This window comes from Anolis carolinensis, unplaced genomic scaffold, assembly GCF_035594765.1.
Source record: "Anolis carolinensis isolate JA03-04 unplaced genomic scaffold, rAnoCar3.1.pri scaffold_14, whole genome shotgun sequence".
Classification (NCBI taxonomy): Eukaryota; Metazoa; Chordata; class Lepidosauria; order Squamata; family Dactyloidae; genus Anolis; species Anolis carolinensis.
The window spans coordinates 16,767,992-16,782,031 of record NW_026943825.1 but is presented as its reverse complement, the minus strand read 5'-3'; the positions used below and the strand labels follow the sequence as shown (position 1 = coordinate 16,782,031).

The 14,040-nt window shown below is 41.4% G+C and overlaps 1 protein-coding gene and 1 long non-coding RNA gene across 6 annotated transcripts in view; one reads left to right on the top strand and one right to left on the bottom strand.

Moving 5' to 3' along the window:
- Positions 1 to 6,388: 6,388 nt before the first annotated feature.
- adar (adenosine deaminase RNA specific) overlaps positions 6,389 to 14,040 on the top strand; it is a 37,160-nt gene continuing 29,508 nt past the window's right edge. Inside the window, exon 1 of one of the 5 annotated variants that reach the window (XM_062964779.1) lies at positions 6,389 to 6,541. The gene's annotated coding sequence lies outside the window, so the exon portion shown is untranslated. Of the gene's footprint in view, positions 6,542 to 6,733; positions 6,828 to 13,858; positions 13,959 to 14,040 lie in introns of those variants that run through there. The other 4 variants (XM_062964775.1, XM_062964777.1, XM_062964782.1 and 1 more) reach the window with 4 other exon arrangements.
- LOC134294271 (uncharacterized) lies at positions 8,749 to 13,828 on the bottom strand. Its single transcript, XR_010001224.1, has 2 exons — positions 13,595 to 13,828; positions 8,749 to 12,032 (listed from the first exon to the last, which is right to left on the bottom strand). It is a non-coding gene; the product is annotated as an uncharacterized LOC134294271 (long non-coding RNA).

Genomic DNA, 14,040 nt, shown 5'->3' with positions numbered 1-14,040 from the left:
AATATAATATATTGTATATACATATAATATTAATAATTCTCTTATGTTATACAATATAATACTAATAGTAATACCATATAATAATATTAATTGTATGTTATACATTACATATTATATAATAGTATAGTGGTATAGTTCAATATAGTAATATTTAATGCTAATATTGTGTTATGCTAATAATATAATATATTGTATGTACATACAGTTGCTTTGAGTCCCCTTTGGGGTGAGAAGGGTGGGATATAAATGTAGTAAATAAATGCAGTAAATAAATAATTAATTTTAGACTTAGGCTCGGCCAAAGTCTGACATGACTTGAAGGCACAAAACAACAACAACAACAATCCTAATTAACTTGACTATCTCATTGGCCAGTAGCAGGCCCACACTTTCCATTGAAATCCTAATAGGTTTATGTTGGTTAAAATTGTTTTCATTTTTAAATATTGTATTGTTCTTTCGTTGTTGTTGTTGTTGAACTACAAATAAGACATGTGCAGTATGCATAGGAATTTGTTTGCATTTTTTTTTTCAAATGATAATTTGGCCCCTCAACAGTCTGAAGGATTGTGGACCCCGGCCCTCTGCTCAAAAAGTTTGGGGACCCCTGCTCTACTGTATTATGGCATGGATGTGATGGACTAGGCTAAGATGATGTCAGCACTGGGATGCTGATGGTCAAGAGAGCTTGTCAAGTGCTGCCACCACATGGCCGCAGGAGGGACTGCAGCTCCGGCCTCCAAAGGAGAGAGCAATGGGCGGCTGGGTTGTTGTATGTTTTCCGGGCTGTCTGGCCATGTTCCAGAAGCATTCTCTCCTGACGTTTCGCCCACATCTATGGCAGGCTGCTTCCCCATCAATGATGATAGAAGAGGGAGGAAATCAGCACCCAACAGGACGGGAGGCCACTTTACAACATGCTTCTTGGGGTCTTGGTTTGCAGAAAACTCAACTCAAAAACGCAGATGTCTATAGACTACAATGAACGTAAAAAGGATAGTATGGTATGTAATGTGTGAGTACTATGTTAGTAATGTAATATTTCTTCTATATAAACAACTTTTAGTGGCACTTGTTATGCAAGCTGCCAAAGAAGGGGATTATGGTATCTTATTAACATCAATCAAAATTGGATTTGATTAGAAACAGTGGTAGATCATAGCCCTCTAGAATCTCTTACATTTACTGATAGTATATATTATAATGAATATTTCACTTTAGGTATCCACTACCTGTATTTACTTTGACTACATTCGTATGATTCTTAACTATTTTGATTGTTATTAAGTCAATAATAAGACTTTGTCTGGTTTTGATTTTAATTTGACAGAACTGACACTGAAACTATAAAGAGGAATAGATTTTCCAGAATACCTGTTAAGCGTTGCTGAGTGTATTCCATTTATGTTAAGAATCATACTAATGTATGGTGGTGCAGCGTGTTACAGCGCTGAGCTGCTGAACTTGGCAAACCGAAAAGTCGCAGGTTCGAATCTGGCGAGTGGAGTAATAATAATAATAATAATAATAAAACTTTATTTATACCTCGCCACCATCTCCCCAAAGGGACTCGGGGTGGCTTACATGGGGCCCTGCCCAGGACAATACAATATAACACAACAAAACAACATATCATAATACAATTAACCAATACAATTGATGAAATATACAGTACAGCACAGAATCAAGAAAGCAATCTAATTGGGGCAAGCCACATGAACACTAAGTTAAAAACTAAGGGTGAGAAAGGGATCAAGATAAAAACCTCAGGGAACAGCTTCTGCCAACCTAGCAGTTCGAAAACATACAAATGTGAGTAGATCGGTAGGTACAGCTCCGGCGGGAAGGTAACATTGGCGCTCCATGCAGTCATGCCAGTGGCCACGTGACCTTGGAGGTGTCTACGGACAACGCCGGCTCTTCGGATTAGAAATGGAGATGAGCACCAACCCCCAGAGTGTGAGTAGATCAATAGGTACTGCTCCAGCGGAAAGGTAATGGCACTCCATGCAGTCATGCCAGTGGCCACGTGACCGTGGAGGAGTCTACGGACAACGCCGGCTCTTCGGATTAGAAATGGAGATGAGCACGGACACGACTGGACTTAAGGTCAGGGGAAAACCTTTACCTATGTTTGTTTATATCCCGTGTTATCTCTCCCAAATGAGACTCAAAGCAGCTTACAATAAAAAAGCATGATAATAATAATAATAATAATAATAATAATAATAATCCATGTCTATCTTGTTTGCTGTGTCATAATAAAATAATAATAATAATTTATATCCCGCCACCATCTCCCAGATGCCACAGGGAGATATATATATATATATATCTTTCTGTCTCCCTGTGGCATGATGTCCGTGTTGGAAGAAAAAATCCTTGTCTGTTTGAAGCAAGCGTGAATGTTGCAATTAGCCAGCTTGAATCGCATTGAGTAGCCACGAAGCTGCAAAGTCAACCAGGGAGGGTTTCTGCATAGAGGTCGCCTGGCCTCTGTTGCCTGGAGGCATCCTCAGAGGTTTGTTCAGAAGTCTGTTGGAAATGAGGCAACTGGAGTGTGTTTGTGTGCATGTATGTATGTATGTGTATACACACAGAGACAGACATACACACACACACATACCTGTGGAATGATGTCCAGGGTGGGAGGAAGAAAGAACTCTTGTCTGTCTGAAGCGAGTGTGGGTGTTGCAATTAGCAAGCTTGAATGGATTTTAATCATATGTTTTCTATTTTTATATTGTTTTAATTGGATTTTCATTGCTGTTTTAATTATGTGCAGGCATCGAATTGTTGCCAATTCTGAGTCCCTTCGGGTGAGAAGGGTGGGATAAAAATGTTGGAAATAAATAAATCAATAAATAAATAGCCTTGCAACTGCAGTCAATCAGTAAGGGTCTCTGCATAGAGGTAGCCTGGCTGTTGTTGCCAAGGGGCACCCTCTGCTTGGAGGTGTTCACTGGCCCTTGCTTGCTGTATTTTTGGTTGGTGTTCCTTATTTATTCTTGTGTTTTCTTTTAATACCGGGAACCAGATTGTGTCCATGTTCACGGTCTCCTCCTTCCTTTCTGTTGAAGATTTCAACTCCAATCGAGTTCCAGTGCACCCAAAGAGGGGGTGCCTCCAGGCAATAGAGGCCAGGTTATTCCTATGCAGAGACCCTCACTGATTGACTTTGCAGCTTCATGGCAACTCAATGTGGCAATCCACACTTGCTTCAAAGAAGGGTTTTTTTCTCCCACCCTGGACATCATTACACAGGCAGGTTGCTGTGAGTTTTCCGGGCTGTTTGGCCAGGTTCCAGAAGCAGAGAGATATACACTCCACTTGCTTCACTGTCAACACAACCTCTAAGTATGCCAGTTGTGACCCTGCCTCAAATCATTCCATAGAATCGTAGAATAGTAGAGTTGGAAGAGACCACATGGGCCATCTAGTCCAACCCCCTGCTGAGAAGCAGGAAATCGCATTCAAAGCACCCCCGACAGATGGCCATCCAGCCTCTGCTTAAAAGCCTCCAAAGAAGGAGCCTCAACCCATTGCAAGTACGGTCTCCTTCGCTCTATCTGCCCTTCAGTCTCTGGTGCCAGATGGTGAATTACACACAATTATTTACAGGGAAAGCGGCGAAGGCAGCTGACACGCACAATCTGTCTCGGGCACGTTGTTGTCATACGGATCGAATTAGGAGGGATTTGGGGATGACGGGAGAATCCGAATTAATTGGGGCCGAAGCCACTCTGCTTTCCCCCTCCTTCATCGCTCCAATTAGGGCCGGCTGTGCCGCCAGTGCCGCCCCCGCGTTCCTGGAAAGCCAACAAAGCAAGGCAGAAACGGCCTGGAAATAAAGGAACGAGGCCCTCCTGGCCCTCAAGCCATGGCAATGTCGAAGAGATAAACAAACACTATAAAGGTTCAAAACATAAAAAAGAGATGTGTATATTAGAGCAACTTGCAAAGGCCACAGAAATAGTCAGGCCTCTCTGAGTATAGAGCTATCTTCCTTCTATGTAAAAAGGATAAGCGAATACTATAAAGTTTCAAAACATAAGTTGTATTATGTAATTCAGAGCACCATATACATACAATATAGAAAATAACAAGTACAGTCCACTGTTATAATCCACAGTAGTATCTTCCAGACTGTAATGGTCTCCGCTATTTAAACATCAATTGAATTTGGCAAACAATATAAACACATTCAACCTTTGCAAAATAATATTGGTTAATATATCTTTTAAGACTTCACAGGTATTGAAAGGCTTGTTCCAAAAAAACCTTGACTAAAAGTTCTTTTGATTCTTTGAGATCCTGTGTTGATGACATCAAATGTATAGCATATCTCTTGAAATTACAGTCTATTGGAAGTAAGTTCAGTTTCTCAAGAGTAAGATCCCAAGTCTGGGGGACCAACTATGCATGAATGTTGATTCTGAGTAGTTGTCAAAAAGAGCCCCAGCTAGGAGAACACAATGCTGTTTCTAAGTAGCTGGCTGTAGATTGCAATAGTCCGTTTACTACTGGTTTACTCCAGTTTTGGTTGTCCTTTTTACATAGAAGGAAGATAGCTCTATACTCAGAGAGGCCTGACTATTTCTGTGGCCTTTGCAAGTTGCTCTTTTTATGTTTTGAACCTTTATAGTGTTTGTTTATCTCTTCGACATTGTCAAGTATAGACATTTGTGTGTATTTGTCACCTCAAGCCATGGCAACCAACGTCGGTTGGGGTTGATTTGGCTCCACGAGGAAGAGAGAACAGGCTGCGAACAGGACCAGCCGCACAGGCTGACAAAGAGATCTGAAGATAACGCACCCCGGGGAGATCTACGATTAGGGAGGCGCATAGAAATTGCAGCCTACGCAAAGGCATTGTTTGCAGGGAACCGTGGTGCCGAAAACAGATTGCGGAACCCTTGGGGCTGGGTGGACATTTGTTGGGGGTGCTTTGATTGTGCATGGCAGAAGGAACGGGGTTGGACTGGTCAGTGTCTGCTATCATTAGCTGTGCCCAGCAGCCACGCATTGCTGTCTGGCAGGAATAAGATCTACCAACCGGAAAGTGGCCACTTCCAAGCCCGGTCGGGGTGAGCACCCAACTGGCAAGCCCAGCTCACTGTTTACCTAAGCAGTTCGAAAAGAGCTTAGAGCTTCAAGTAGAGAAATTACGGACCGGCGGCATTTCACGACACCATAAAGAACAAGACCAAAAGGAAGGAGGAAGTATTATTATTATTATTATATTGTAATAATAATACATTTTATTACCCACCCCTCCTGATGGCTTGAGGCAGGATACAACAAATTCAAAAACAAATGAACATAAAAATAATAATATAATATTAATAATATTATTTTGTAATACAATATAATACTAATAATATTATTTTGTAATACAATATAATACTAATAATGCAATATAATATTAATTATATATTACTGTACATGTAATATTACTAATAATATTACAATATATTTTTGCTGAATAATTTTTATTTCTTTTAATATAAGTGTTATATATTACTATATTGTACTATATCACTATACTTCAATATTATTAGTAATATGACATGTAATATATAATATACAATTATAATAGTGTATTACAGTAGAGTCTCGCTTATCCAAGCCTCTGGATTATCCAACACATTTTTGTAGTTAATGTTTTCAATATATCATGATATTTTGGTCCTAAATTTGTAAATACAGTAATTACTACTTTGCATTAATGTGTAATGAACTACTTTTTCTATCAAATTTGTTGTATAACATGATGTTTTGGTGTTTGATTTGTAAAATCATAACTTAATTTGATGTTTAATAGGCTTTTCCTTAATCCCTCCTTATTATCCAACATATTTGCTTATCCAAGCTTCTGCCGGCCTGTTTAGCTTGGATAAGTGAGACTCTACTGTATTATTATATTGTATTACATGATAATGTTATTACCAATATTATATTATAACATATTGTATATACATATAATATTCATAATTTTATATTGTAATACGGTATCATACTAATAATACAATATAATAATATTAATTATATATTATATTTTACATGTAATATTACTAATAATATTACAATATATTGATATAGTACAATATAGTAATTTCTTGCCAGTATTGTGCTTTGCTAATAATATAATATTGTATGTAAATTTAATTTGTAAGCCGCTCTGAGTCCCCATCGGGGTGAGAAGGGCGGGATATAAATGTATTAAATAAATAAATAAAAATATAATAGATTACTTACACACTCATAGGAAAACCTATACCAAACACGGCTACAGAATGAACGGAATTGTGGGAGTTGTAGTCCAAAACCCAGCAGCCTACCCGGAAGTCCCTTTACCCACGGCAGCCTCGGGCCACTTCCGGCGCGGCGCGTGACGCCATCAGTGCGCGCCCGGCTCGGCGGCGCTGAGGAGAAAAAAGCGAGCGTGCGCGAAGGCGGCGGACGCGGGGCCCGTCGCTGAGGGAGGAGAGTCGGCGCGAACGAGCTGCCGGTCCCGGGAGTGGCAGCAACGACGACGCTGGTAAGGCGCCGGGAAAGAAGCGGGAGGAAGCCGCGGAGAGAAAGCGGCGGTTGGGAAGGCGAGGCGAGCGGGTAAAAGGGGTAGGCCCGACGGCGCATGCGCGGGCAAGAGGCGCCGCTCGGGAAGGGAGGAGAGGGCTCCTCTAGGGCGCATGCGCGTGGGGCCGCGAGGCGCCAAGCGAGCCCGAGCCGCCGTTCCCAGAGGGGCGGGTGTGCGCATGCGCGGCCTTCGCACTCGGCGGCTTCCTGGCTGCGTCTCCTGCATCTCTTCAGCCGCGATGCGTCCCGTAAGCTCAATATTATGGACATGCTAGGAGTTGTGGTTTTGTCAGGTGTCTGTCCTCCTTTGGATGCATCCACACTGCAGAGTTGACGCAGTTTGGCACCACTTTTAACTGCAGAGGCTCAGTATATTATAGAAATCCCAGGAGTTGCAGTTTTGCAAGGTATCTGTCCTCCTCTGGATGCATCCACACTGCAGAGTTGATGCAGTTTGGCGCCACTTTTAACTGCCCAGGCTCAATATTATGGACATGCTAGGAGTTGTAGTTTTGCAAGGTATCTGTCCTCTGGATGCATCCACACTGCAGAGTGGATGCAGTTTGGCGCCACTTTTAACTGCCCAGGCTCAATATTATACACATGCTAGGAGTTGTAGTTTTGCAAGGTATCTGTCCTCTGGATGCATCCACACTGCAGAGTGGATGCAGTTTGGCGCCACTTTTAACTGCTGAGGCTCAGTGTATTATAGAAATCCCAGGAGTTGCAGTTTTGCAAGGTATCTGTCCTCTGGATGCATCCACACTGCAAAATTGATGCAGTTTGGCCCCACTTTTAACTGCCAAGGCTCATATTATGGACATGCTAGGAGTTGTAGTTTTGCAAGGTGTCTGTTCTCCTTTGGATGCAACCACACTGGAGAGTTGACGCAGTTTGGCACCACTTTTAACTGCAGAGGCTCAATATTATGGAAATCGCATGAGTTGTAGTTTTTGGAGGTCTTTGGCCTCCTCTGGATGCATCCACATGGCAAAATTGATACAGTTTGGCCCCACTTTGAACTGCCCAGGCTCAATATATTATAGAAATCCCAGGAGTTGCAGTTTTGCAAGGTATCTGTCCTCCCCTGGATGCATCCACACTGGAGAGTTGATGCAGTTTGGCGCCACTTTTAACTGCAGAGGCTCAATATTATGGACATCCCAAGGCTCAATATATTATAGAAATCCCAGGAGTTGCAGTTTTGCAAGTTATCTGTCCTCCTCTGGATGCATCCACACTGCAGAGTTGATGCAGTTTGGCGCCACTTTTAACTGCTAAGGCTCAATGTATTATAGAAATCCCAGGAGTTGCAGTTTTGCAAGGTATCTGTCCTCCTCTGAATGCGTCCACACTGCAGAGTTGATACAGTTTGGCACCACTTTTAACTGCCCAGGCTCAATATTATAGAAATCCCAGGAGTTGCAGTTTTGCAAGGTATCTGTCCTCCTCTGGATGCATCCACACTGCAAAGTTGATGCAGTTAGGCCCCACTTTGAACTGCCCAGGCTCAATATATTATAGAAATCCCAGGAGTTGTAGTTTTGCAAAGTCTTTGATCTCCTCTGGATGCATCCACACTGGAGAGTTGATGCAGTTTGGCGCCACTTTTAACTGCCAAGACTCAATATTAGGGGCATCCTAGGAGTTGTGGTTTTGCGATGATAATAAAATAATTTAGTGATGCACCTGCATTATTTGACAGAAAAGGATCAAGGCCTTTTCAAACGGCATCCCCATAGTTCCATAGCATTGAACCAAGGCCCTTAAAGTGCGTTCATTCCACAGAACAGATGCGCCCCAAGGTTTTCCTTTCCGTTCTGTTGCTGGAAGATTTGATGCTATCACACTTTTGTTTGTAAAGGGAATTCTAAGCAGGCAGCAACTGTAATGGCCAAAGGACAATTTGCCACTGTGCATTACATTTGGCAGCAAATATTTTTTTTGGTTTCAGGGTATTGACAATTGAGGTGCACATTAGATTCGATGACGCGTTGGTCTCAAGGAAATACAGTGTCTGGCGACTTACAAGTTGTATCTACATACAATATATTATATTATTAGCATAGTACAACATAAGTATTTATTACTATATTGTACTATACCACTATATTACAATATTATTGGTAATATTACAAGTAATATATAATATATAATTATAGCAGTGTGTTACCATTACTATATTTATTTATTTATTTATTATTTTCATCATTTCTATCCTGTCCTTCTCACCCGAAGGGACCCAGGGTGGCTTACAAAACTGGCTGAATTCGATGCCAGTACACAACAATACAATACAATTAACAATATTATATGTATATACAATATATTAATAATAATTAGTATAGCATAATATTAGTATTACAGTAGAGTCTCACTTATCCAAGCTAAACGGGCCGGCAGAAGCTTGGATAAGCGAATAACTTGGATAATAAGGAGAGATTAAGGAAAAGCCTATTAAACATCAAATTAGGTTATAATTTTACAAATTAAGCACCAAAACTTCATGTTATACAACAAATTTGACAGAAAAAGTAGTTCAATACGCAGTAATGCTATGTAGTAATTACTGTATTTACGAATTCAGCACCAAAATATCACGATATATTGAAAACATTGACTACAAAAATGGCTTGGATTATCCAGAGGCTTGGATAAGCGAGGCTTGGATTAGTGAGACTCTACTGTATATATTATTATATTGAGACATGGTGGATTGGATGCCAGCACTATTCAGCTCCATGGCATTGGAGCTGTGGGGTGTCATAAGGGTGCTATCATTCTGCATGATGTCTAATACTTCTGTGAAGCTGCTTGGGTGGGTGGGGAGCTTTCAGTATGACACTCAGATGTGTATTTCGTTGTCATCCAAGGCAGTTGGGAAAGTGCTGCAGGATGCCATAGTGGGCTGGATGAGGGCCAGTAAATTGAAGCCGGATCCCAATGAGATGGTAGCTTTGTGGATTGGTGGTTCTTGAGTCTGGGCATTGTACAGGATTGGGTTACACTGCCCTGGCTGTCTGGCCATGGAAGGTCTGTAGTCTGAACCAACAGTGTGATGCAGCAGCTAAAAAGGCCAATGAGATTTTGGGTTACATCAAAATAAATCTGCTGTTCAGATCAAGGGAAGTCCTGGTGCCTGTCTATTCTGCTTTGGCCTGGGATAACCCTGTGTCCAATTCTGGGCTCCACAGTTTAAGAGAGATATTGTCTCCAAGTTGGAAGGTGTCCAGAAGAAGAGGGCGACCAAAAGGATCAAATGTCTGAAGACCATGAATCCCTCTGAGTTGTGTCTTAAAGAACTGGGTCTGTTTAGCCTCCAAAAGAGAGGGTGAAAAGAGACTTAGAATTATAAACTCATAGAATAATAAAGTTGGAAGAGACCACGTGGGCCATCTAGGCCAACCCCATTCTGCCAGGCAGGAAAAGTGCAATCAAACCCTTGACAGATGGCCAACTAGCCTCTGTATAAACGCTTCCAAGGAAGGAGTTTCCACCATAATAATAATAATTAATAATAATTAATAATAATAGTAAATTATTTCTTATAACCCGCCTCCATCTCCCCGAAGGGACTCGGAGTGGTTCACATGGGGACAAGCCCTAAAAAACATCAGTTTGATGTACAATTAAAACATAATACAAATTACAGAATTAAACATAGTAAAACAGTTATTTGAAACATCCTAAAATGAAATACAGTAGAGTCTCACTTATCCAACACACACTTATCCAACGTTGTGGATTATCCAACGCATTTTTGTAGTCAATGTTTTCAAAACATCGTGATATTTTGGTGCTAAATTTATAAATACAGTAATTACTACTTTGCATTAATGTGTAATGAACTACTTTTTCTGTCAAATTTGTTGTATAACATGATGTTTTGGTGCTTAATTTGTAAAATCATAACCTATTTTGATGTTTAATAGGCTTTTTCGTAATCTCTCCTTATTATCCAACATATTTGCTTATCCAATGTTCTGCCGGCCCATTTATGTTGGATAAGTGAGACTCTACTGTATTTGAAACATCCCAAAATGAAACACAACCATATCAATTACAGAGCAGAGTTGAATTATCCAAGTTGCATGGAAGGGCAGGCTGTGCAACCGTGGATAATAGGACCATGGTGGGATAAAGACTCTGATGCAGGGAGTTCCACTGCTGAACAGCCTTTCTTACAGTCAGGAAGTTCTTCCTAATGTTCAGGTGGAATCTCCTTCTCTGGATGATGATTGAAAGAGGATGTTCAAAAAATATCCAAAGTGAGAGATCCTCTGTGCCACATTGCCCAACTCAAACAACGCTTTGTGAGCCACGTGATGCGCAGAACAGATGTGCGCTGGAGCAATGTCATGTTAACATGGTATTTGCAGGGATGGACGAGACCTCCCACCTGATGGTCGTATTCATTCAGTTTGGTGTATAATGTAAGAGATGAGCATGGTTGTACAATGGTACACTGGCCAACTCGTGCTCGAAATAGATACGAATGGAGGCGATTAGAGAAGATGTTGTGATCTGTGCGAAATCTGAGGAACGGATGGTCTAAGTGACTAAGTGAAGTGACACTTAGGGGAGTGTGATGACTGCGTTTGGCATCAACCCAGCTCTCTCCACTTGCCAACCTTCAGGAGAGCATGTCCTGTAGGCCTAGGGCGACGGGAGGTGCCTTTACTTTTCATGTTCCTTGCAGTGACGGGTGAATTCACTGCACTTCCCCAGCCGTTTTGCGTCTTAATGCGCTTGGTTGCCCGTCGAGTCCTAGAGTGAACTTGACCGGCCTTTCTGCACCGACTATAAATAGCCGGCTGTGGGGTGGTTCTAATGACTGAACCGAGCGTGCGCATCTTCCTCATGCATGGCTGGCCTTCAGGGTTTCCCCATCTGCTGTGGGAATGCGGAGCTTCCTGCCGCCCTCTCGGATGCCGAAGTGATGAAGGATGTGGGCAGCGTGGAATCGCAAGGTGGGCAGCCCGGCAGCGTTCAAAAGTGCCATCGTAGGTGGGTGGGTTCCAGCAGCATTTTCTCCTGACATTTGGCCTGCATCTGTGGTTACTGGGATCTTCAGAGATTCTCTTGCTAGCAAGGCAAGTGGACTGTACATATCTCTGTGGAATGTCCAGGGTGGGAGAAAGAACTCTTGTCTGTTGGAAGCAAGTGTGAATGCTGCAAGTAGCAATCTTGAATAGTTGAGTAGCCTTGCAGCTGCAAGGTCAATCAGTGAGGGAGCTTGCATAGAGGTAGCCTGGCTGTTGTTGCCTGGAGGCATCCTTTGTTTAACTGACACTGGATTATTTGCTGCCCGGAGTTCCCCTTGTTTCTGAGTGGTGTTCTTTATTTATTGTTTTGATTCTGGCATTTTCTAATACTGCTAAGCAGTGTTTTATTCATGGGTTTCCTCTTTTCTGTTGAATTTGTCCATATGCTTGTGGATTTCAATGGCTTCTCTGTGTTAGAAAACACCAGTATTAAAAATAATAATTCTAATAATATATAAGATACCTCTCCCTTCCTGTGTTCTCAGCCCCGTCCTTAACTAGAAGTCCTATGTACTTGCAATGTACTATGTATGTACTTAGTATGTCATCTTTTATATTTTAACAATGTTGATTGGGCTTGGCCCCACGTAAGCCGCCCCGAGTCCCTTCGGGGAGATGGAGGCGGGGTACAAAAATAAAATTATTATAATATTATTAAGTTGAGAATTGCTGATATAAATAAATATATAAATATACATATAATAATAATATAATGTGATTAACTCTGTTCTTCGGAGTAAAATGTTTTAACTGTTTTTAATTGTATTTTAATGTTTTATTTTATTTAAATGGTTGTTTTTAGGCATTGAATTATTGCCATGTGTGTGAAGCCGCATTGAGTCCCCTCTGGGGTTGAGAAAGGTGGGGTAAAAGTACTGCAAATAAATAAATAAATAATGCAAATAATATATAATATAATAATACAAATACTAATAATATAAGAATCCTCTCTCTTCCTGTGGTCTCAGCCCCATCCTTCACTAGGAGTCCTTTGTAAGTGGGATGTTTGAAAGTCAGGGACTGCCAGTATATACACATATATATATATGCACACACACATATATATACACATGTATATATATATAATAATAATAATACAATATAATAGTATTATATCTTACATGCAATATTACTAATAATAATACAATACATTGATATAGTACAATATAGTAATTTAATGCCAGTATTGTGTTATGCTAATAATATAATATTGTATGTAAATTTAATTTGTAAGCCACCCTTCGGGGTGAGAAGGGCGGGATATAAATGTAGTAAATAAATAATAATAATAAATATGTATACACACATACATATATACATATATATATGATTTATCTTGGTATTGTTGTTATACACATACACACACACACACATTCCTCTGGCTATTGTTGTTTTATACTTCCAGCTCTTGCTGTATTTTATTGATTTTAACCAAGGGGTTTTTATGAAGTGAGATATTTACAGTAGAGTCTCACTTGGATAATGAGGGATTAAGGAAACGCCAAATTAGGTTATGGTTTTACAAATTAAGTACCAAAACATCGTGTTATACAACAAATTTGACAGAAAAAGTAGTTCAATACGCAGTAATGCTATGTAGTAATTACTGTATTTATGAATTTAGCACCAAAATATCAGGGTGTATTGAAAACATTGACTACAAAAATGTGTTGGAAAAGCGAGTGTTGGATAAGTGAGACTCTACTGTATATTGGCTGCTATTGTTTTCTGTTATTGTTTCTGCAGTTTTTGTATTTTTTTGTGTTTCACCTTTGAGTGCTCTGTAAGCTGCCCCAAGTCCCTTTGGGAGATGGTGGCAGGGTATAAATAAAGTATTATTATTATTATTATTATTATTATTATTATTATTATTATTATTCCTGTTGCCTCAGCCCCGTCTTTAGCCAGGAGCCGTTTGCAAGTTGGATGTTTGTTGTTGGGAATATCCCAGATCCCAATGGAAGGAGTACCTGCCTTGGCCTGGCTTGCCTTGGCCTGCCTCCTGTGCCCTCTTCTCTTGTTCTCCTGCCTGGTATTTTTAGGGTGAGAGAAGGGGGCCGGGCCTCTCCAGCTGCTCCTTGAACTTCTCCCCTAAAGCCGGCTAAGCCCCTGTGGCATCCCGCGCCCTTGGTTCCCGCTCCCAAGGAAGCCAGGCCGGGACCGGAAGGAAGGAAGGCAAGCAAGAAGAGGGAAGGCAGTGCCCTGACGCACGACCCCGCGCAGCCCAGCCTCCTTCCCTGGTGCGTCATCACTCATGGCCGTCCCTTGTGCACAATAGCGGCCGCGGATGTTTTCTCCAGAGCCCCCCGAGAGGCGGGGAGGGAGGAGAGGACGGTAAGGCCCCGAAGGGAAGCGAAGGGCGGAAGGGAGGCCTCGGCTAGCTCCCCACGTCAAGGAGAAGCCCTTTGGGGCCAAC